Raw genomic sequence first — 25,297 nt, forward strand, 5'->3', positions numbered from 1 at the left:
GACAGTAATTGGATTGGACGGTTGATTGCATTTTCTCAAGCTGTAGAGATACTTCAGTAACAAAACAATAAAAAATAAAAGTGCTGCCAATAAAAGGAGTTATAAAATGCATTCTTTTTAGTCAAGTGATTCGGGGGGACTTTAGTCTACCTCAGGGCTGGAAAAACAGATCTGAAGCAGCTGCACTTCTTTTTTTTATAATCAAACCACTGTTTTTTCCCTGTAAACACAGAATCCAGATGATTATAGTGTACTTAATGTTTATAACTCAAATTTAGGGTGAAGTGATCCATGTTGATCCAGGGTGAGGCAAGGCAAGTTTATTTGTACAGCAACTTTCAACAGTAAGGCAATTCAAAGCTCTTTACATAAGACATAATTAAGAAAAGAAACGTGAAAAAATGCTTTTGTTCTTCCTGAGGTTTCTTCCATTTCGTCCATGTTAAAATGTTTTTAGGGCTGTTTGTGTTGTGTGACTTTGGTTAGTTTGGATTCACCAAATTTCATGTTTTTTTCAATTGAGTGTGGTTGCTTTGGCGAGAGCATAAATGGACACAACGGCTTCAGTTCCCCATCGGAAAGGGCTGTCTGGCGACGAGGTAAAATGGTGAAAATATTCTAAATATAGTGTACACTTAAACTGATGAGCCTTTCTTTTAGGTGGCTAAAATAAGTTTTGCTGCCGCCCCCGTACACATGCTTGCTTCCGTGCAGTAAGTCCTGTCTGCAAACTGGGGGCATGTCGATCGTCTTCTACTGTAGGTAATACACTGAAGTACCTCATTAAACCTCCCTTTAACAGGCACAGTCTCAGGGCTGTGGTCGAAATCCTGACCGTAAAACATAAAAAAACATTATTTAGGGCCATGAAGGTATTCAGTTGTTGAAAAACAGCTTTTTCAATCATTTTACTTAAAAGTGGGAGGTTAGATAATATGAGTCTATAGTTGTTCATTAGTGAGGCGTCCACATTGTTCTTTTTAAAGAATGGCTTAATAACTGCAATTTTCAGAGCCTGTGGGAAATAGCCTGAGAGTAGAGAAGTGTTGACTCTTTGCAGCAGATCTGATGGCATGCAGTTAGAAACACTTTTGAAAGAGCCTGTAGGCAGAATATCAAGGCAGCAGGTCAGGAGGAGGATTTCATTTGCACAATTTCAGGATCAAATGATGTCATGCTAATTGAATTGGTTTTAAGTGGACAAAATACAGAACTGATACTGGATATGGAAGTACTGACAGCTTGTCTAATTTTCCAACTTGTGAGTGCAGAATGAGGCAAATTCAACGTTCATTCAGCATCTGCTCATACAAAGGTTTGTATGATACGAAAAAGTTATTGCTCCTTTTTCGCTTGTTTTCCTACAAATGTCCAGCAACTTGTCAATTTCTACTCGTTACCTGCACACAGTCTTTTCAAAATAAACTTCCGTCTTTACAGGAAACAACTTTCTTAAGTTTAGGCAGTAAAACCACTTAGTTAGGTTTAGGAAAATATCATGGTTAAGAAGTGGCGTAACTTAGTACGTAAGGTATGTGACAAATAAATCAACATTGACTTCTGGTTTCGCACGGGGTACAAACGCCGGCCTCCTGGGTGAAAGTCCGGTATTTTTTGACCCACCCATCCACCCCGACCTCCTCTCTACGTGGCGTTCGCCGCTCTTGATATTTCCTGGTTCATGATTATGTGAATTAAACACATCACACACAGTCATTACAGACTACATTACGTACAAATGACACGCCAAAAGCAAGAACGGCATTCTTATTGCACACTAAATACCTTGCGCATTATCATGTCATTCATACGCCTTTTTGTGTGACCGGGCTGGGTATTGACAATGAAGGGTTTGTCAGCCTGTCAACAGTAGCAAATAAGGCATTATTATTGTTTTGGGTAATGATTTCAGAGAAGAAGGGCTGCCTCACATTCCTCAGTTCTAAATTAAAAATGCGAAGTCTCTCTTTGTAAACGTCATAATGAGCCTGGAGCTTTGTTTTCCGCCACCTGCGTTCAACCGCACTCTCTTTTTGTCAATTTGTTTTCCAGCGTGGCATTTCTCCACAGTGATCTCTTCTAACCACAGACTACCTTTACCTCAGTGGGGGCAAAGGCATCAATAACATTTGTTATTTTAAACCTGAAATTATCGACAAGATCATAGACTGAGACCCAAGCGGTTGCAGGTGTGGAAGAGAAGCCTGAATGAATAATTCCCTGGTGTTGTTAGTGATATACCGCTTTGTGTTGTTAGAACATTTGTGCGCATTGAGACAGGCATCTCAAAGAAAACACAGGAATAGTCAGAAAGAGCAAACACCATGTTAAGACCCTTGGAGATTTTTAAGTTGCAGTAGTGCAGATTACAGCAACAATACTGCACCTTTGAGGGCGGCCCTTGCTGTCGTTACAGCTCTGATGATGTGACTATGTAAAAGGCACAGCTGCACTGAAGTACCTGTTGTCTTGAGTACAAATGGCCTCCAGGGTGCTATGGCTTTGAGACAGTGTTTCCATACTGTATGTTTACCAAAATTAAGAATATAAACACCAACATGAAAAACAAGAAGCTTTACAGCGTGCTTTCTGAGCTCATGCTGCGTCTTAGCAGCTGGTAAATTAGAGCTACCTGTTAATTGCACTGTTGTTTGGTTTAAATGTGTCATACACATTTTGGGTTCAGCTGTGAGAGCGATAATTACTTCCATCTCAATTTGTACTGTTAGTTTGCACTTTGTTGAGGAGTATCACACCTTTTTTCCCAGTTTGCTGCACCCTCATATCGAGAGCGGACCTCTTTGACTGGCCATCTTCGGGCCAAACAGTAACAATATCCATCTTTGTGGGCGAGGCTTGCAATGTTCTCTGACTTTGCAGCACCTGTAACAAGCTAATGTCTTACTCCTACCTTTATGTCCTTACTTCCATGTGTCATATCCATAGCCTTAAAGGGTAACTTCGGTATTTTCCCATGTTTTTGTGTCTAAGAGACTAATGGTGTCAACAATTTTGAAATTGGTCAAGTATTGAGGGAGAACGCTGTAACCGGCAGCCGCAAAACGAGCAGCGAAGGCAAGTGAGCACCGTCAATGTAACGTTACGTTCACTAAAGGTGCTTGTTTTTGCCACTGACAGGCTCAGATTGTATTATAAGTGTCTGACAACATTATGAAAGGACCCTAAAGAGAAATAAAACGCTTTTAAGGCTGTCGCGGTGAAGGAATTTCCCCTGTGGTGATACTTATTGGCTCTGGCGCAATATTATTGCCTTTTTTTTTCTTTTTTTGCTAATTACTTAATGATTTTAGTGCTATGTAAATAAGCTTTATTCTTAGACTATGTTAGGACTATTGTTAATTTTTAAAGGACAAAGATGACACTTGTTTATTGTTCATTGCAGAACACAGAAGGGCAGCGTTTTACCCAAAGTTTATGCGACCAGAAAAGAAACACGGGCAGCACTGGCAGCATGGCAGAATAGAAGCTCAGCACCTTGTCACCCTGCTGCCGTTTGTAACATAGCGTAAATATGATACTTCTCCTTGAGCGGCACTCTATCCACAATGTCAGACGCTTATAATAACAATCAGAGCCAGTCATGGAAAAAAAAACACCTTTTAGTGGACGTAAATGATGGTGCCAGCTTGCCCCATTAGGATTACATTGCAGCCCATGAGCAGCTGCCATCTACAGAGCTTTCCCTCAATACTGGACATTTTTTTCAGAAATTGTTGTCGCTATTAGTCAGACACAAAAACATGGTTGAAAAATATCGCAGGTACCCTTTAAGCCAAAGAAAAGCTTTGTTGATCATCAAGGTTTGATGAAATAGCTTCACTGGTCTAGAAAAGTAGATTTTTCATTGGCAGATGAGATTCAAATGATGTGAAAAAGTCAGAAGATGAAGAAGATGCAGTCAAAGGTCTACTCATTAAATAAAGAGCAGTCGGCGATCAGTGTGTCTTGCAGTGTGGGTGATTTTACACTAATCACAGTAAGAGACACCTTTTCCTGTGCCGTTTCAGTCATATGGGGGAAAAACACATCTTCTCTCTGCTTGCAGCTCAGTCTCTGATCACGGTCGCTCATGACATAACGCAGACATCTGATATGGAAATTCAGTATATGTGTGTTTAGTCTACAGTGAATGTGCATCAAACGAACTGTGAAACTCATTAAATAGTATTTATAAGAATGTCATCTGATTTTGAGGTTGAGGGAAAAAAGCTCATCAATAAACATGAACTTCCAATAAACATTACAGGTTAAGGCATCATAGAGAATGCGTATATTTGCCGATTTTACCCCATTTTCTGCTAATCTTTCCCTTTGTAATCACAACAATTTCTTATGCAGCTTCAACAAGTGCAATCTTTATCATTATCTTGTTGTGATTTCAGTAAGAGAATCCCTTTAACAGCCTAACTAGAAAGTACAAAACACTATTTTGTGTATAGACCGTGGAGAAAAGATGTGATTGAAATAGGAAGTGGTACTCAAGCATTCTGAGTTGTCTTGATGATCACATTTGTCAAAGGCCCCACCATTGATTTTGGGAGATAATTATCTTGAGTATGTGACCAAGGTCATTCCAACGGGTTTATTGAAAGTGAGAAAATCTTCAGCTGAAAAACTAGCTTGCTCCATTACCAATTCATGAGCTTATAATGACTGAATGATATTATCTTCACCACCAAACCATTTTCTTCTCCATCAAGATCTGTTTGATTGATTAATCATTCAAATTTCATTTCCATTGTATACGTTTAAAGATGGGCGATGAGTAGTTTATAAATATTTATATCCTTATTTCATGATTTAATATCAAGTGCCCAATTAAATATTCTAATATGATATCATTTGGAAAAGTTAAATCCTGCTGAGCAGTTGAGCAGTGGCTTTTTACAGCATTTGGAGGGTAAACAAGTAATCTGTTATGAATAAGTATTTACACACGTCTTCAAACTTGATCATTATCTGACACTGAACAGATAGGAGTCCATTTTTCTGCTACTGATAATGCATACCAGTGTGTTCAGGGAGCAAAGGTTTGAGCGTATTACAAGTCTACAAAAGTCACGCCACGTCTCATCATTTCCAAGTCTCTCACTATGTGCAGATATTTTGCATTACAAGAGGAAAAATACGAGAGAACATCAAGAAATTTCACATCAAAGCTAGCTGAAAATCAGGCATCTCATTGTTATGTTTAAGGAATTTGGATACACTCTTTTGATGTACCTTTCAAAACCACTCATAGCCACGATGTCAGCCCTCTCCGTGTGTGTTCTTACAAAAGGTGTAAAATAGATGTAATTTAATGTGCAAGTCGCAGCAAAATACTCTGTCCCGGTAAATCACTTTGGCAGCAGATAGAATCTCAGATTAATTTCAGTGTCACTGGTAATAGTGGCCTTTGGTGCAGCCTATGCCTCTAATTTGGAAGATCAAGCTTGAATCATGCATGCGGAGCGTCAACGTGTGCCGCACAAGAGTCTTTGCATCAGCATCGAGGAGATGGCTTCTTAAGGGGAGACCCTACAGGTGAAAACATTAAGTAATAGACATCACCACGAAACTTCCCCGTTTGATTACTCACATTAAGATAATTCTTTTTTGTATTACAAGTTTTATAAAAATGCTTGTTTAAATATACAAATTAGGCATTATTGTATCAAATATGTGTTAATTTGCATACATTTCCAGAACAGAAATGTGAACATTGGATAAAGCCAGGTTCAAAATTCTTGTTTCATTTTGTTGACATATTGGAGTCAATAGTTTTTACGGAGGGATATCTCTTTTTATCACTCCATAAATCATAAAATACTGTCAACAGCCATAAGATATTCATTTTCGCCATGTTTCTAGAAATAAAATCTATCTATAAATCAGGCTATGAATGATATATGAACAAACCCCTCTCTACGAACCTTCAGAATATAGATAGGGATGAAACTGCAAAGTTAGGTGGATGTAAGTGCTACTGAAGTGGAGATTTCTGGCTCAGAGAGGGAAAAAACTCATTTTAAGAAAATGGCCTTTGAAGATATGGAATGTACAATTCCATTCATTTTGCAAGACACTATAGGTAGGGTACAAAACGTTAACTAATAGATATCACCGCAAAAATGAATTAATCCTGCATGTTTTAACATGTCAAAATGTACCTTGAAGGGAGATTCGTCAAGTATTTAATACTCTTATCAAAATGTGAGTGGACAAATATTCTTTCTTTATGGAAATGTATGTATATATTTATTACTGGAAATCAATTAACAACACAAAACAATGAACGATATTGTCCAGAAACCCTCACAGGTACTGCATTTAGCATAAAAAATATGCTCAAATCATAACATGGCAAACTGCAGCCCAACAGGCAACAACAGCTGTCAGTGTGTCAGTGTGCTGACTTGAATATGCCTTGCCCCCAAAACTGCATGTGATTATCATAAAGTGGACATGTCTGTAAAGGGGAGACTCGTGGGTACCCACAGAACCCATTTTCATTGATATATCTGGAGGTCAGAGGTCAAGGGACCCCTTTGAAAATGGCCATGCCAGTTTTCCCCCGCCAAAATTTAGCGTAAGTTTGAAGCGTGATTTAGCCAATCTGGTATGACATGGTTGGTACCAACGGATTCCTTTCTGTTTTGCCCGCTACAAAATAAAAATCACGTTGCGTTAGAAATTAGTGGCGTTAAAACAAATTTGCGTTAAAGCGTGATTAGCACATTAACTTTGACAGCCCTAATTAAGACAATTATTTTTTGTATTACAAGTTTTCTGAAAATCTGTGTTTAATAATGCAAATGAGGCATTATGTAATGCTAACTTTTGAAGAAATCTGCAGACGCAAATAGATATAAATATATTTTAGTGTAGTAAAATAAACACCTAAATGTATATTTTGGATGTTTTCATTCCACTAATCTGAAAAAAGAAATGCTATGAAAGAAAAATAGCCCAAAAATATCAAAAATGACCAGTGCATGAATCTTCAAGATTTCAGAACAACTCCCCACCCAGCGACAGTGACAGTGGTGTGAGTTAACAACAAAATGTCTTGTAAAGATCAATGTCTTCCGTCATCACTCTTCTCACATTTTCAGGATACAGGTGATTAAGAACGAAAGATAATTAGGACACACCTTTCCCACTTTCACATTTGTGTTGACTTTTCTTTAATTAACAAACAACAACCCTGTCTCATAATAAACATAATTACTGGATGACATTTTTCCTCAGCATAACAAGGAAAGGTTGCTAATTAATGTTCCTGTGACAAGTTGCAAAATGCTAAAACTGACAGTACTGTTAAAATGTTAACTGACAATGTACTCCATCTGTTTATTCCCACGATATCTGCTCATAGCAACTACAGCTCACACATTGTATGGTTATGTTTAGCCCCCTCAGAGCAAGGTTAAGGAATGATCATGGTCTGGTTTGATACAGAAGAAGTCTGCAGTGACTTGAAACACAAGACACGCTGTGTTTCATAACCACACACAGGAGTCAGGATGTGAATCCTGGTCTACGGTGTTAAAGTCCTGCGCTTTGTACGCCCACCATCCACCTCCGTGCGGCTCGGTGCGGCGGTACAAGAATGTGGCATTTCACTCACTTGGAAGAAAAAAAAAAAAGTAGCCTGTGAACACCAACCAGGCAGCGATTACATTTGTCACCACAATGTGATTGGGGAAACAAATTAGTGCTATATAAAGGTAATTTCTGGGAGACGGTGTTGTAAACCATGAGCAAAGCAAGATATTATAATGCACAGCAGGTAAACATGCACATGAAAAGAGACTGCTACTGTATCTAAGTATACAAAGAGAGCTGGGTTTAGTCACTTGTTTCAACTGTCATCTAGGTTGGCAATGAATGTGCCCCAAATATTTGAGAATTTCTTCAGCGAACTACTTCTCAAAAACTTTTTTTTTCTGCAAGCTTTTCTACAATCAACCTGTGGAAACTTACATAAAAAGCATGTCTGACTTTGTCACATGTGAAACACCATTTAAATATGATGAATTCACATAAAGACAAAATCATTTCTGGAAATTTCACATGTGATGTGTCTACTTCTCAGCATTTTTTATTTACTTATTCACACTTTGGTTATGATATATATTGTATGTCTTAAATGCACATAATTATACATATTTCTTGTATACTCCTGTTATTCTTATTTTTGTAATATAATATAATATAATATAATATTTCTCTACATAGGGACTATAAATGTAAACATGTAAACAATCAAAAACAATGCCTGTTCAACAGTTGAACTATTGTTGATTGGGTTTAGCTTTAAACTCCAGTGGAGTTAAATATTTGCTGCACAACAGAGTAGAGAGAGTCTATCGAAAGCCAACAACTATTGATCAGCAGCTCTATGAACCCCCCTGCAGATACACGTTGTTCATTTTTGACTGCAGGGCACCAACAAATATTAGTTATTACCACTTACAAGTTATCCTTATGCATCTGTCTTTCACAGGTTTGTGTGAGGAAGAGAAAGTCAGCTAAAAGCTGTGTTATCAAAGGAGGCTGTCCATGGCCCCTCATTGGCCTTCGCTGCCATGAACTATTCATTCAGATGATTGGATGTCCCTTTGGTAATGTTTACTCTGACTGAAAAGGCCACTTAGCCTGCCACAGAATAAAGGTGAGGAGAGACTGCCAGCAGGCAATTTGAGACCGCCCATCACAGTGACGGCAATACTCTGCCATTTGTTGTCACATGATCTACAAATGGTTAGGTAGATCTACAAAAACAAAAGGAACAGCGCTGGGTGTCTGTGCGGTGGTTTTAAATGGTTGAAGTTCAGAAGGAGATTGTGCTGAAAAAAGTGGTCATTTATCATGTTGGCACCACACACACCAATGATCCAGCACTAGAACACACAAACACAAATTTGCTACTCTTAACTCTTTCGATATATAAGCAGGAAAGTAACAGTAATCAATTTCAAGTAGTTTTATTTGCTGCAAAATAGTCAACAAAGGAGGCTTTTGAAATTGGTTTATCTGAATTATCAAATAGGACATTAAAACCTTCACGTAAAAGGAGCACAAACACTCTTAACCTTAAATTACCTCGACACCGAAACATGACACAATGGCCAAAGAAATGAAGAGATGGCATTAAACACTTGGCAGCCAGGACTCCTCCGGGGCTTGCAGCACAATAGCCGCAGTTAGTACAAATTATCTTCAAACTGGGTTACCTCAAGTCACTGAAAATACAGTAGACGGATCTCAAGCAATTTCACTGCTGTGTATCTTATTTCGTTGATTAAAGGGTGAATTCAGACGCACCCGCGAGGTAAAGAACGAAAAGGAAAAAGGCAGAGCGGGAAGCAGATATCAGCAGACGGGCGTTTTATGAGGTTGCAGAGGGTTATAATTTGTGCAGATTGTTGTTTTTCAAGCCTGTTAGAAGGTTTTGCAGTTTAGCTTTTGCCGATGGTCTGTTGACTGTGATGCACTCAAAATGTTTTATTTATTTATTTGGCTGTTTTCAGAGAGGCGGCGTATAATGGTACGATATTCAAGCCCAGACTGAGATCCTCGCTTTGCGCCACTTACTGTAAAAAAAGGATATTTTCTGCTCTAAATCAGCAACGTGTCATTTTAAAATAACTCACTGATGCGGTTAAAAAAGTTCCATTATGTTTTTCCCCGAGGTATTTGTCCAGTGTGTTATTATTTTCAAGGCTAACAGCACAGTCCAGTAAGATGATGTCCCCAATGCATAACCCCCAATGATTCTGGTGACCTCCTGACCTTTCATACATAGTGCCGCTGTCAGGGAAAATTAGGTATCTCCAAAAGTAATGGTCAGATTTTAATGAAATTCACTTTGTACATTCATGGTCCCAGGAGATGGATCTTAATATTTTCCACCTTTCAGTGCCATCATTAATACATTTTCCCTTGTGCACAACTATTATTAAAAACTGAAAGGCTGTTTTTTTTTGATTGATAGAAAATTATTTGGAAACTATTTTGACAATTGATTCCAGTAAGCGTGGCAAACCGAGTCTGGTTCCAGCCTCTAAAATGTGAGGATTTGCTACTTTCCTCTGTTTTATATCATTGGAAATTAAATATTTGTGGGTTTTGGACTGTTGGTTGGACAAAAATAAGCTATTTAAAGACCTCACCTTGAGCTATGGTAATGGGCAATTTTTCATTATGTCTGGACATTTAATAGACCACACAATTAAACAAGAAATATTTGATCACATTAATTAAAAATGAAAAAAAATTGCCACAGCCTTACTCAACCCTCAGGCCAAAAAAAAGTCAACTTTGTGCACTAGATACATCATAATCTAGCAGGTCAGATTGATGGCCAGATTGCCATGAAATTAGCTCAGCGCAATCATAATTCAAACTATTTTTCTTTTAATATCCTCCGTACTGGTAAAAGCATAACAAAGTTTACCAGTAACTAAAGCAGTTAATCACAGGGCTGATACTGTGTGATTTCAAGTCTCACATCATTCACAACTGCCTTAAAAGCAGAATGAAAGAGTTTTGATGTTGAAGTACTTGAGATGAAAACCTACAGTGAATTTTCATCATCGCCCAAAAATGTCACAAGCATTCACCCTTTGATTTTCTGGAATATATTATCAAGAAGTGCCGCGGCATGTTGTCACAAGTTGGCTGTCGCTTTTGCCAACTATTTAGCGCATGCTGCACAGCTGGCCTGCTCTCCAGTCCTATTTCCTCTCAGAAGCACGAGAACAGAGCAATAAGGTGTTTTTCGTTAAGTTGGAGAGAAACGATGACGCTGTCACAGAGTTACATTCTGTCACGGATCAGATTGGAAACAGGACGGGGTTTTATGGGAATAATGCCAGCACAATTCACAGAAACATTCTCCCAGCAGATGCTTGAACATTTAAACAAGAAGCAGCAGCCACACTGATAAGGTGCATTACCGGTTATAAGGGGCATAAATATGGACATTTTGTATGGCTGTTGTTGCTCAAGTTCAGGAGAAGGAAAAAACACAGGAAGATCACATTGATCAGAGATGGGTGAAGATATCTAATGTTTATGAGAGGGTGTTTAGTCTCATGACGCAGCTTTGGACCAGAACCAAATGTTGGAGGATCTTGTCAAAGCCGGACTGCATGTGATTCTGAACTACAAAATGACATCTAGAGAGTTTCACGACTTTCTGGAAAAAAACAAGTGTGCTTCTAAATACCAATAAAAAAATACAATGTCAAGCAGAAGGCAAATGGGGGAAACCTATAAGATAAGAAAAATAGAATTATATAATGTATATGTAATGTATGCTTCATTCCACAAGACAGAATCTTGTGTTGTGGTTTTGTGGTGCTGAGCAGACAGCTCCTGTAAAGTCCTCTTTAAAAAATTGCCATACAACCAAACTGCATTCAGTTACGCTTCGAGGGAAACACATTTTCTCCCGGATTACTGTCATACTTTTAAACACATGCTTAATGTTGTAAATTGAAAAAGAAATACTAAAAGACTACTTGGTTAAGCATAGAAAAAAAACATCATGATTAAAATAAGTGAACGTTGACTTTTAGTTTAACATGGGGCACGAACAGCGGTCTTCTGGGCAAAAGTCCGGTGTTTTGTTTGACCCATCCACCACCCAGACCTCCTCCTTATGTGGACTTCTGCGGACTTTCATTAAAATTGGATTTGTGATAAAAAACAAACGTAATCCATGACAAAATACGTTTCCCTCGAAGCATAATTCACAAGTCAGTTTTGTTGTATGGAAAAAAACCTGACTTTGCACACGTTTGATGAAAAAAAAAAGGGTAGTTATGCCGTTGGTGTTGTTTTTGAGACAATATTGTTGGCACTTCTTCTTTTTGCAAAAAACTACACTGATGAGAGTGGTGGGACTCAACCAAAACAGTAAAGTTGTGGGCTGTAAAAACCAAAACAATGAGCTGAAAGACACTAAAAAGCTCTGCAGAGCTGAAGAGAACTGCAGTCAAGTAATAATTCTTTGTCGGTCACTACGACCTTTCACATCACGCATTAGCCATGTTTATGTAAAAAATACTGATTATAATAATAATTTTTATTTGATATGAAGGTACAGTGTGTAACATTTAGGGGGATCTATTGTCAGAAATGGAATATAATATGAACAAGTATGTTCTCTTTAGTGTAAAATCACCTGAAAATACAAATCATTGTGTTTTCGTTACCTTATAATGAGCCGTTTATATCTACATCTCCTCTTCACAGAGCTGGCCACCATGTTTCTGCAGTAGCCTAGAAGGAACAAACAACTCACTGCTCTAGATAGGACTATTCACATGTTCATGTTTTCGCGTCGGCCATCGTAGTTCTCCAAACTTGGCACACGAGAGAAGTTTATGGCAATCTGCTCCCTCACCGCTAGATGCCGCCAGATGTCACACACTGCACCTTTAAACTTACAGTTCCAAAACTTGTCTTAAATACTGAGTTTTATTATCTATTACTTTGGTCCATACTGGCCAAAGTATTACTTATTTAATATGATTTATTATTTTATATATATAGATAGCTGTAGATAGATCTACCAATCATGCCTCCTCAGTTATATAATATGCAAAATAGAGTTTATTAAAGGCTGCACTGACATTATACTGACTTCATCAATCCCAGTCAGCCTTTAATTATTGAGTGAAAGACCCCTTTTGTGTGAACAGGAATGGGGATTTTTATCGAGCATGATTCTTTTGTAGTGTTCGGCAGCTAGCCTCACTCTCTCTGTAGAGATGCAAACATTCAGTTCATGTTGAACAAGACACAAGAAAAGAGTGGGAGCTGTGAGACATGCAATTGCCTGGTAGCTAGGCAACCCTAGAGAGCTGCTCTGGAAGACCTTGAGATGTCTCCCATAATATCGCAGGCCAGTATTACTGTTTGGAGCTCGCTGGGATTTTTTTTTTTTTGTTTTTACACAGAGAAGTGTCAGAGCAAGTTGATGGGATGAATCAGTATTTTGGGGAGTGAATTAATTTTGGATAGGATTATTAAATAGGCCACCTTGTTCACTTTACACAACGAAAAATGACGCACCCCTTCAGCACCAGAAAGAGATTTTATCGTGTATTCAAATAAATATTCAGAGCGGGTATAAAATCGTATTGTTATATGGTACTGTATATCTTGTTCAAGCAACATCTTCCCCTCAAACTATTTAAAGCAGCAGTGGGTAGAGTGTTTTACAGTAGATGAGGTAAAAGTACTGATTCTGTCAATGGAGTCTGGTAGCTTTGAGGAGAGTATATTAAAGCTGCAGTCGGTAGAATTAGAGCAAATATGATTAAAAGAGAAAGTTATATTTATAAAACGGTCACTATATCCTGACAGTAGTGCATGAGACAGGTAATCTAAAAAATCATGTGCCTCTGTGTTCTCAGGTTGCTCCTAATGGCATCTGCAAGATTTCACAACGGATGAAAACAACCAATCAGAGTTAAGCTGGAGCCTGCCGTCGATTAGCCGGCTGTCGATCACTCGCTAAACAATACACTACAAAATGTTTCTGAAAACATTTGATGCGAGACATAGGCATTACAGTAACAGAACATTGATTAATTTTTGATCAGCGCTGCCTAGTTTGATCGGAGATTGCAAGTGATTGACAGCTGCCTCCGTTGAATGAACAGCCAATAGGAACGCGCTCTCTCCGAAATGATCTGTTATTGGCCAAAGTCTCCCGTCACAGGCTGAATTTTGTAAAGCCTGAAAACAGAGGAGGTGCAGAAGTCTAGTTTCCTCTCAGAACACTTGAATTGCAATATGCTGAAAGGTTATTATGGAACTTGTGCCCAATGATTGCCAAAATATTCTGCACACTGCAGCTTTCAGGATGTGTAAAAATATCTATTCCTTGTTGAAGACCTGTTGGAAAGTGTGCGTTGAATGTCTCCTCTTACAGTACCTCTTATATCTCACCTCTGTTTCATTATTCATAGCTGTTAGGCTATACGACGTCGGACATCTGAAACCCTCTGCTCCCGCTCATGCGCACATGCCTGACTTCGTGGGACTCGGTGGCAGCCGGATAAAAGCAAAGCAAAGTGATTCACCTGTGGCAAGAGGAGCCCTTTGCTTTTAGGGGTCGCTCACCCACACACGATGTGGGTTCAAAGCATCCTTACCCGAGACAACGAGGCAGAAGCTCGGACAGAGACAGAGAGAGAGAGAGAGACGGCGGAGAGAGATGTAGGAAATGAGGAAGGGGTGTCGGAGGGGAAAGAGAGAGAGAGGAGATGGGGAAGCAGTGACACAGGAAATGGAGAGAGAATGGGGCAGAGAAAGTGCACTGGATAGCAGCAAGGATAGAGGTTTTGAGGAGGTTGAGGGGGGGTTGTGAGAGCGGCGTGGGCACTCAAGTAGAATATTTTTCCAACATCATGGCAGGAGAGCCTGTGAGTGCCCCTGTGTTTGTGTTGTCGAGCCTTCTCTTCTCTAAAGGAAACAAGTGGCTTACGGTACAGTACCAATCTTGATGTCAGAAAAACAAGATGTTATGCACGTGTTCATAGCTTTCAGGCAAGCTGATGTAATTTTCGTGCGAAATATAAAAACAGTATAATGGACTCACGTTGCTCTGAATACTCGACAATCAAACAATATCAAATGACAGTACTTACAAATCCCCTTTATTCTTGTTTTCATCATGCAAAGTATAGGTTGCAGTGTAATTTGTGATGCTCAGAGCAAATTGCTCCTGACGTATAAGGAAAGATTGTCTGATGTTTGGCAAGAATCTAAACTACAAACACATTATGAAAAACAAATACGGAGTAGAGTCCCATGAGAAGTTGCATTAGCTATAGAAAAGAGGAGGTTTAATGGTTTCCCTGAAGAGAAAAGGGTTTTGTTTGTTGTGATTCAGGTGAGATTGAAGACAAAACCATTTCATGTTTTATTCCTCATTATATGATAATTTAACAGGCTAGACTTTTTTAGTAAAATGTTCTGATGTGTTCTCCTGGTTGGATGATTTTGGGTGGGTTGTGTTTTTACTTGTAGAGTGTAGGATAGAAGACAAAGTGTGGCTCACTGATGTGTTTTCGGTCCCACGCACTATTCCACACTAAAATATCTCAACAACTATGGGATTGATTGCCATGAAATTGCTATCAATCCCCAGAGGATGAATCCTACTGACTGAATAAAAAAAATCCAATCAGTCTCAGCTGTGCTTTGTGTTTAGTGCTAAGCAGCAAATGTTAGCATGTTAACATATTACATGCTGACGTTAGCATTTAGCTCAAAGCACCACTACAGCATCTGTAATGGGTCTTGGTAATGGTTTTTGGACATTGAAGGTCTATGGCAACGAGGAAAAGGGTCAGGCTTTGGCAAGAGCTGTTAGTAGGATCAATTCAGTGTTGATTTTGGACTTTTCATGGGATTTGTTGACAATAAGAGAATATAGAATATATTCTTCTTTAACACTAAATATGTATAGTGCCATCAATCAATATTAACAGAATTTTGTTTTCAGTTTTCAGCGGTCATTTGGACTTCTTTCTAGCCCTCTCTTAAAATGACGTTCCGATACGACTTATCTGCATTCTCAATTATGTTTGGAAGGAAAAGTATTTTGTCGCGGATAACCTTTATCTTTGACGCATCACAAATACATTTGTAAGTCATGGATGTGTTAAGAGAACTGGATACAGCGTTGGAGGCGGGGCCCCGTTCATTCCTATGAAAGTTGCTCAGTGGTGCATGAAGCAAAAAAAGCTTGACTTCCGAGTATGAAAGTACCCGGATCATCCGGCGATCTTCAGCATCCATTGGGCCCATAGAGCAGGCGCAGTGACGTTTCCTTTAACCCCGCCTTCCAGCCTTCGGTCTGGGTCTCATTCACATGAACGGAGGAAGGTAAATAACATAGGATTCAGCTATTAATGCATTTTACAACTTTTAGGACCTAATGATTTAAATAAGGGTTATTCAAGTGTTCTTACTGCAAAGTTGATTTACCTAAAAAAAATAAAATATCCGTTGACAGACATCTTTTTCCCAATGTACATCTATGTGAAAAAGTCTTTTTGGGCCCAATGGCATCACATGACGGACATGGAAGATGTAATTCCACCATTTGGCCACTAGGAGATTTTGCTTTAAAGCCCGGCGCTCTTCCTGCGGGCTTGTTTTAAGTCTGCAGGTGGCCCCAGCCAGTGACATAATACAACAAGCAGGTGATGTATTATATCAAGTGACCTTTATTGAAAGTTACGTCATATAATAACGAGTATAACAAGTAAGAAAGTCCACTACGGGCAGGCGGGAGTGGAGGTGGATGGGTCAAACAAGCATTGGACTTTCCCTCAGGAGACTGTTGTTCGTGTCCCGTGTCAAACATTTTTATTTTAAGCCAAACTATTATGTTTTTTTACTAAACCTAACCCAGTAGTTTTTTAGCCTAAACCTAACAAAGTAGTGTTGGTGCAGTTTTTGTTTTGTTTTGTTTCAATTTACGTCAACTACGTGTTTAAAACTACTTTAAAACTGCGACCGTAATACAGAAGAAAATACCTTTCCCTCAAAACGTTATTGAGAAAGCAGTTTTGTTGTATGGGAAAGTAATTTTGTAGGACACAGGGTTGCTTTTTTTCACATAATGTCATGTATATTTAGCTTTAGTTTACTGAAGATTAAATTTCCACTTCCTTTCAAGCCTCATAATTCATTTCAGCAGGCGCGATCACACAACACAGCTTGTGACTCATACAGTACAGTATGTCTTAATTATCAGCCATTCAGCAGAGCTTGTTATGGAGCACAATACACTATTGATCCTTTGGTCGCGATAGTTAGCTGCAGCACAATAAACTGGGGATCACTGGTGATAGATGGATCACAGTATAAGCATAAACAATGCAACCCTGTTGCCAGGTGAAAATCATCCTTTATATATGTTTTTAATTATACACACAGGCTTTAGGGGTCAAAAGGTTATGAAACTGACTCAATGTAGAAATGACCATAAAAACTTTTAGTTCAGTCAAAGCAACACTGCAATGTGGAGCAATAAGAAGATAATGACATTAAGTTTTAATGCAATGTAAAATATTCACAATGTGTGACTACACTGATTTGTTCATGAAAATTAACAACCTCAGTTTAGTTGTTTGTATCAAAACTTTACAAAGCTTCTGGGACCCTCAGACAGACCCTCTGCATAAGATATAACTAACATTTTCACTAATTACAGAAATTTCTTAACAATCCCAGATTAGTCACAATGATGCAACAAACTTGCAAGAGAGCCTAATTAAAAAGAAGCCAACAGCAATCATCTCCATGAATCAGCCCCTGACTGATTTCACATCTTGAAATATGTCAGTAGAGATGTAGAGATTGCAGACTGCAAGCCAGGTGCAGCTCTGGCAAAACTTTCCATTATAAATAAAGTCATTTAGTATAAATGTTAACATCTGACATCACTGCACCTCAGGTGTGAAACCTGTATTAATGAAGCACACACTGCACGTCTGCAAGGACAAATAAAGTCATGCATCTCGGAAATTACCTCTCACCCAGAACTCCACAACAAATCACTATCGTCTATGAATTTCATACAAGTTTAAAATGGGAACTGTAATACATGTGGATCGTGTAACATATAGGATGTGTGGTGTGGACAAAATTTAGGAACATGGGGTTAACTACTCTAAAAAGAATCCATAATGGCTGAATTAAAAGTAAAAACAATGAGACACATTCGTCATTGACTTGCTATGAGCAGGACTGCATCATCTGTTCATACTATCACTGTGCCAATGGAAAATATGTGGAGCAACCACAGACTGGAGAGATTAAATGTGGCCCAAACATTTTTGGGAGGAATGCTGTGATGTCCTGGTTTTGGTTTCCTGCTTGCTGCCATCTTGGCAGATGTTTGGCACCAAACAAAAACAAAAATCCGGTCAGTGTGATGGAGCCTGGGTGGAACCAGCAAGCATCAACCATGATGGCAAAGTCAGAGAAATATTTTTTTCTCCAACTGGACGCATTACAGCACAGTGCAGAGGCAACGTGTAGCATGGGTCACCAATATGTGCCAGGTAGCAGGAATAATGAAGTTAAAAAAAGCCTATTGAAGACTGTTATGTATTATGCATGTCAGTGTAACACAGAAGAAGATTATTTATATTCCTACGATCAAAAAGGGTTCGGGGTCATGAAACCTTTGTCGAACCTTTCCGTCATTAACTTGCTTTATGGTTAGGTCACAGCCAGATGTCACCTCATTGGTTGAGCATTAAAAGGTCACCACTGACAAAATAAAGGTTGTAATTTGAGTGCAGTGGTGAGACGTAAAATCCCAGAGGAATTGGCAACAGCCAAGGAAGCAGTGCTGCAAGGTTTAGTGTCTTAGCTCTCTCCATTGAAAAACAATTAGGTCTGTCAATTGATTAACTTATCCAATCGCGATTAATTGCATGATTGTCTTAGTTATTTGAGATTAATTGCAAATCGCAATTTTTTTATCTATTCAGAATGTACCTTAAAAGGGACATTTGTCAAGTATTTAATACTCTTATCAACATGGGAGTGGGCAAATATGATTGCTTTATTCAAATGTATGTATATATTTATTATGGGAAATCAATTAACAACACAAAACAATGACAAATATTGTCCAGAAACCCTCACAGGTACTGCATTTAGCATACAAATATGCTCATGGCAAACTCAAGCCCAACAGGTAACAGGTTATAATTCAACAATGTTCAGTACTAGGGTTGCTTTTTGCTTGTTTTTTTCCAGGGCTGCATTTGTACTTTATTTTATTTTGATTAAATTACATCTCAAAGTTTGTTCTTTTCACAAGCTCTTCCCCCTCAAAAACAAACCTGCAGGGTAGTTGTTTTGTTCAAGGTCAGGTTTGTTTATTTGTCATATGCACAACAATGACAACAAGCAGTCATTGGCAATGAATATCTTGAGTCTCAGATTCCCTTCAATAATGCTCATTAAAATGTATATAGAAAAATATACTAGTATACTGGTAGGCCAGCAAAAAACGACCCCCTATATACAAATCACTGACAAAGGGTTATGTGCTATAAATATTGCAGGCTACAGTCGGTGCGTGTTGATAGTGATTCTGACGTCTTTTACAACTCAAGACGCTTTCACTGATGGTTTAAGTGCAGAAATATTTGAACAAAATGAAATTGCAAATAAACATGAGATCCAGGCCAGGCTGTAATAGTAAACAGATCAGGCTGAAAACAGGGTTGACAACCAAAAAAAAAACACATGTCCATTTCTGTGAATGTTTTATTCAGAGAGTTGTCTTCCCTACTGTAGCTTTCTTTGAATCTCCGACCATTTCGTAACGAGTTCATGATCATGCATGTCAAGTACGTCTTGGCGCTCAGCCTGTCACCGGGTTCGGGGAGGCAAACACGCAGGCAGAGCTGACATTTTTTAATAATGCATGCAATTCAGGGTGTCATTCTGGTGGAGCCGTTGTCATTCACCAGTAAACAACCTTCACAGCCACCCAATCAAGCAGACAGAGCGGACTCACCACGAGAGAGGGGTCAGTGAAATATGAATGGACAGAAAATATCAGTTTGCTGCTTTCATCCTGTCAAACAATAAAACGATTTTACTGTATGTATTTTGTGTAATTTGACACATTATGATGTATATTCACAATATTTTCTTCATGTTACATGAACCAAACATTGTTTAATGGTGTGTCAGAACCTCTAGGGTTGTAGTGCAGGTTTACACGTGATTCCCTAATAATGTGTATTTTTCAGAGGAATTATGAACAAATCTCTGCCTTCACGTGGCAGAGTGAGCTGAAGGGTTCATTGACAGACAACAGTGACAGCTGCAAAATCTGCTGTCACATCTATTTATAGCAGACTTTACTGATTTTTCCTTGTTGTGCATGCTGTGATACTTAATATCTAGTGTGAAAAATAAGGATTTTGAAATGTGTTGTATAATTCTAATTTCTTTTCTAGTGTACTCACTTATTTTATTATTTAAAAACATAGCAGCATTTGATTCATGAACTATTAGCATTTCTGAATGATATGATTGTTGTTCACCGTCTCGGGGAGGCTGACGCACGACATGAACGCGACTCTTTTTGTTCAATTCCCAAAACCAGACCACAACAGAATATACTGATACACAATGACATGCTTGTTTATTTACAACTTTTCACTGGTGGAAAGTAACTAAATATTTCTACTCAAGTACCGTGCGGTTTTGAGGTTCTTCTACTTTACTGTTACTTTTTACTTCTACTCCACTACAATTCAGATAGAAATATTGTACTTTTTACTGCTTTACATTTATTTGATACCTTTAGTTACTTTGCAGATTCAGATTAATGATACAAAATATAATCAACAAATAAATAATGATGTATTTATTAGTGCTGTCCCAAATACCATTAATTAGGCTTCAAAGCTTCGATGAGAAATATTCAAAGATATTCAAAGCTTCGAATTGCAGCGAGGCGAGGCAGGCTGATGTGTGCTTCTGTCAGTCTGTCCCCATCTCCACCGTTTCAGTGCCTTAGACAGTTCAGCAGTCGCACTACTGTACACACACACACACACACACACACACCTAAAAAAAAAAAAAATACTGATTTGGATGTCGATTTCCATGGCAATGGTCGAAGCTGCAAAGCTTGGAAACATTCAGGTCAGCCCTAGAATTTATGGATAAAGATATTGAAAGATTTATTGATCCCTGATTCACAAGCTACTCAGCTATATAGATTAAAAAAAATAAGCCTTTACCAGCTGGAACACTAAAGTGATGTAAACATTAATGCACCAATAGTTATAATACAACAATATAAATAAAAATGATATGTATACTTTTTCACTTTGATGCTAATACTTTATACTTGTACTTAAGTAAATGTTGAATGATGTCTTTCACTTGTAACTACTACACTTCTGGCTACTTTTACTTAAGTAAAAGATCTGAGTTCTTCTTCCACCACTGCAACTTTCATCACACGTAGCAGTGTCTGACCTACCAAAATAACATCAAAACAAAGATAGCATTACACACAGCTCACAGTTACACCTGCAATTCCCCAACAGAGATCTCCAACAGATTTGTACAACATCTAACAATCACCATACTGCATACAAAGAAGGTGAGAGGAGCTGGGTCAGGGGGTGAGGAAGAACGAAGCTCTGCAACAGCATCACAAAACAGCCCGGCTCTGTATATAACCTGATGTTGTCTGGGCAGCCAATCAGCTGCAAGTGCCTCCAGCTAATGGACCAATTGCCAACTGTCAGTCCAGTCAATCAAATCAAGGACTCACACACCTGACAAATGTCAATCAATAATTACTGGTCTCACAAACACAGGAGAGGAAAACAGCTGATCCAAAAACACAACAACACAACGGCCGTAACAATGATTAACTGACATATAAAAAGAAAGCAACCAACACACTAGATAACCGTCACAAAAAGCAGATATACTCAAGGCTAGAGGATGGTTTGGCTTTACAAGCGTGGCAACTTTCTAATTAAACTGATGCTTTCATTTGACAGGCACATATTGGCATGTACTGGAGTATCACCAAGACTTCTACTAAGTCTGCACTTGGGCGGACTTTAGTGAGAGTTTTTGAGAATGGTTTGGTGATTGTGTATTAGTGGCTGGATGGATGGGGATGTATATTCATAGTAAACATTATTTTTCTTCATTTACTGTTGGAAAAAAACTCAATCTTTGACACATCTCTAGAATAATCACTGCATTCCTCATTTCAAATAATTAAAACAACCTATTTTTACATTTTCCTTTCAAGTGTCCTCCCGTTGTACTAATAATGATCTCTTCATAACGTTGGTCTGGAGAGGAGATTTTTAATTAGCTCATATGATATAAAGGCCAAAGTAAGCATGACATTATAAAGCCAGACAAAAAAGTCTAAGGAAGGAGGTTGTGGTGAAAGTTTGGATGTAAAATGTGTGCGACTACAACACGGAAAACAATCTGTATTGTCAAACAGTCAATGTTGGCTTCTTTATAATGTGAAACCAAGCTTTCCCTAACCTTATCTAAAACGTTTTAGTTCCCCTGAATGTAACCTTACCTTAAACCGCAGGGCTGGCAGATCAGAGAGCAGTAACATCTGAAAAGAGACCACAAGAGAACAAAGTGCAGATGCTTTATTTTAATGAATTTAGAGACTTGGGCATTGATGATGTCAATTATCTTAAATCATGGGGGTAAATACCTATTAATAGCAGCCATGTGGAGATCGGTATACTGTACAGGGCCACCACAGGAGGTGAGGATGGTGCAGTACAAAGTAGCAGAGACAGCAATGACTGCAGAGAGACATAAAAGGAAAAGTTATTTAAAAAAAGTATATATTTCAACCTGACTTTATTTCCCATAAATGTGGCAATTTTGACTCCGTCTGCAATTACTCAATGGGGCAACATTATGTGTTTACTTTTGGTCTAGTCTGACTCAACGTGTGTAGACTGTACATATAAGTGTACCATTGGCTGCCTATTTCACCCGCCATTGTCCTCCATGTTCGCTATCTACTTTCAGCCCGTTTTTATGCCTCGAGCGTCAAATACAGACGCTTTGTCACACCTGTCAGCGTTCGATACCGCCACACAATGAGACGCACCGAGCTTTCCATTAACTATAATGTAAACCCATCCCTGGCAACAGTAAACGCTCATGGAAAGTGCTGTGGTGACATATTATAAAGAGCAAAAGAGACACACAGGGTGGGAGGGGAGGTGGATGGGTCCAACAAACACAAGACTTTCATCCAGGAGAATGCTGTCCCGGGCGTTAAGTTTCACCTTCACATTAAAATCAGCTGTTCGTTCGTGTCCTGTGTTCACAAAGTCAAGTCACATTTTCACTGTAAAAACGTCATAGTTTTAAGTCCAACCATGTTGTTTTTGCCTAAACCTAAGCAAGCATTTTTGTTTAATTCACAACATTAAACACGTGCCTACTGCGACTACTCCGAGGGGTCTGACTAAGCATCAGTATGTGACGACTTGGGATGAGAATGTCTTGCTATTTTGCAAGGGCTCCGTCGCTGCATCCTGTGCTTAGAGCCGGACCAAGACTATTGTGATTGGTTTAAAGAAATACAAACAAGCCAGTGTTTTTTTTCTCCCCTATATCAGGATGATATTGTGTGGAGCCAGACCTTTATTTAGCGCTGACACAGTTCTGTGGAGATAGGTCTGGCTATGTGAGACTACTTGTGGTCTGACTCAGAGACAAGCGTTTGAAATTATTCATGTACTAATCATGTTTATTTGGAAAGAATCCTTGAATCTCCACAACGAAGGTGGTGCAGGCTGTTCTCACACACTGTTAGTAGTTATAACTATGAAAAGTAATGCACTGTAGTTTGTGTATTTAATCCACGTAATTGTGAACCAGGAAGTCAAAAGAGCGTCAGTGTAGATCACGTTGATTTACGTTTGATTTATTTGTCGGTAACTTCGGCACTTAAATAACGCCAATTCCGTTGATATTTTAACCCAAACCACAATCTTTTCGTAAACCTAACCAAGTAGGTTTGTTGCCTAAACCTAACCAAGTTGTTTCCTGTGAAGATGGAAGTTTATTTTGAAAAGACTGTATGTCAGGTTTACGGGGATAACAAGACTTGGACCTAAACTCAGGTAAGGGCGAGGAGGCAGCAGGCTGAATTTAATGATTTAATAACATAAAAACTTACAATATACCAAAATGCAGCTTGTCCAGCAGGAAGTTTGCAGAAAGCCAATCCACAAAATAATATCACAAGGAGTAAACTAGAAACTCAAATACTGGGGAAAAAACTCACAAGAGGGAAACACCAGGAGAAACTCAACTCACGAGGAGCGACGACGAACTGACAATGAAACAGAGGAAACACGCAGGCTAAATACACAAGGAGAACAGGGTGATTGAACACAGGTTGAACAAATCAGGGCGGGGATAGACAATCACAAAGGCGGAAAGTAAAACCAAGAGGAGTGACTTTCAAAATAAAACAGGAAACAAACTAAAACCAAAACTCAGGAACATGACACTGTAGGCATGTACCAATCGGAAATTGACACATGTTGCTGGATATTTGTAGGAAAACTATGAATAACTTTTTATAAGATACGAACCGTTGTATAAGGACACGTTGGGTGGTTAGTGTAAAGTTAGCATGACTAATAGAGTCACAATGGATACATTTATGGGAAATATGCCAGATTGAAATATGTGTAGGTCAAATAGGTTAAAATTATCACTGGGTGACAGGGAAGCCAGTGAACAAATCCCAGACATATAGGTTGTCTTGGACGGCACTGACAAACAACACATTTAGCAATTCAGGTATGAGGACTAGTTTACGGCATTAAAACCTGGTCATTGGTCTGTACCTTGACATAAAACCTCACGCAAGCACTTACAGTACATGCATGTGCTGGATAGAAATGTATTGTTTCATGTTTTAAATTAAAAAACAACCGATAAGCCAAACCCCGGCAGTCAGCCAATACTATCTCCTCAGGTGATTAGATGACATTGCGTGACATCAGCTCGTGAGACAGTCGGGCTGGCGGTCCAGGATTTTCACAGAGCCTGGGAACATGTGATGATGCTGGCGAGTGTTGATGATGACGATGATGAAGATGATGATGGTGGTGGTGATGATGATAGTGTCTGTGCCAGTGGCTGTGTGTGTGTAATGTTTCAGTGTGATGAATATCCCCATCCCAGATGGCTGGCTCTCCACGAGACGGAGCGCGCGAACCCTCTCAACCAGCGTGAGGCTTCAGCGGCCGGCCCCCGTCTACCCACCAAGGTCACCGTCAGCAGAAAGGGAGACAGAACCGGCAATGAGTTTAATATCTCCACTGCTGACAGCTGCAATTTAATTGTTACCTTGTGAAACAGATACAGCACTTTCACAGAGAAGGAGACTAAGGCTCTATCTTGATGGCTCTCCAGTGAGTGCCTCAAATCCTTAGACTTTTTTTTTTTCTTCTTTAACTTGAGGAACACTTCTTCTTTTAACGGTGTCTTTTAAACCTGAGGAACGATTGTTTTAACAGAGTCTTCTAGAGAAACTGTGAGAAGAACCGCTCAGGCTGTTTAGAGACCTCTATTCCCAAAGTCCATTTATCGATGGCTTAAATTCCCAAAGCCTAATATACACCAAATGTTGATGACTTGCTAATTGGTTAGCAAGTGTCAATTTAGTTCACACTTTGTCTTT

The 25,297-nt window shown here is 38.9% G+C and overlaps 1 long non-coding RNA gene across 2 annotated transcripts in view; it reads right to left on the reverse strand.

Annotated features, from left to right (window-relative positions):
• Positions 1-23,940, reverse strand: part of LOC119493958 — a 65,093-nt gene extending 41,153 nt beyond the window's left edge. The window contains exons 1-3 of one of the 2 annotated variants that reach the window (XR_005208060.1): positions 23,888-23,940; positions 22,292-22,385; positions 22,148-22,186 (exon numbers count right to left, since the gene is read on the reverse strand). This is a non-coding gene — a long non-coding RNA (uncharacterized LOC119493958). Of the gene's footprint in view, positions 1-22,147; positions 22,187-22,291; positions 22,386-23,779 lie in introns of both variants that reach the window. The other variant, XR_005208059.1, reaches the window with a different exon arrangement.
• Positions 23,941-25,297: the final 1,357 nt, after the last annotated feature.

Source organism: Sebastes umbrosus, chromosome 9 (assembly GCF_015220745.1).
Source record: "Sebastes umbrosus isolate fSebUmb1 chromosome 9, fSebUmb1.pri, whole genome shotgun sequence".
Classification (NCBI taxonomy): Eukaryota; Metazoa; Chordata; class Actinopteri; order Perciformes; family Sebastidae; genus Sebastes; species Sebastes umbrosus.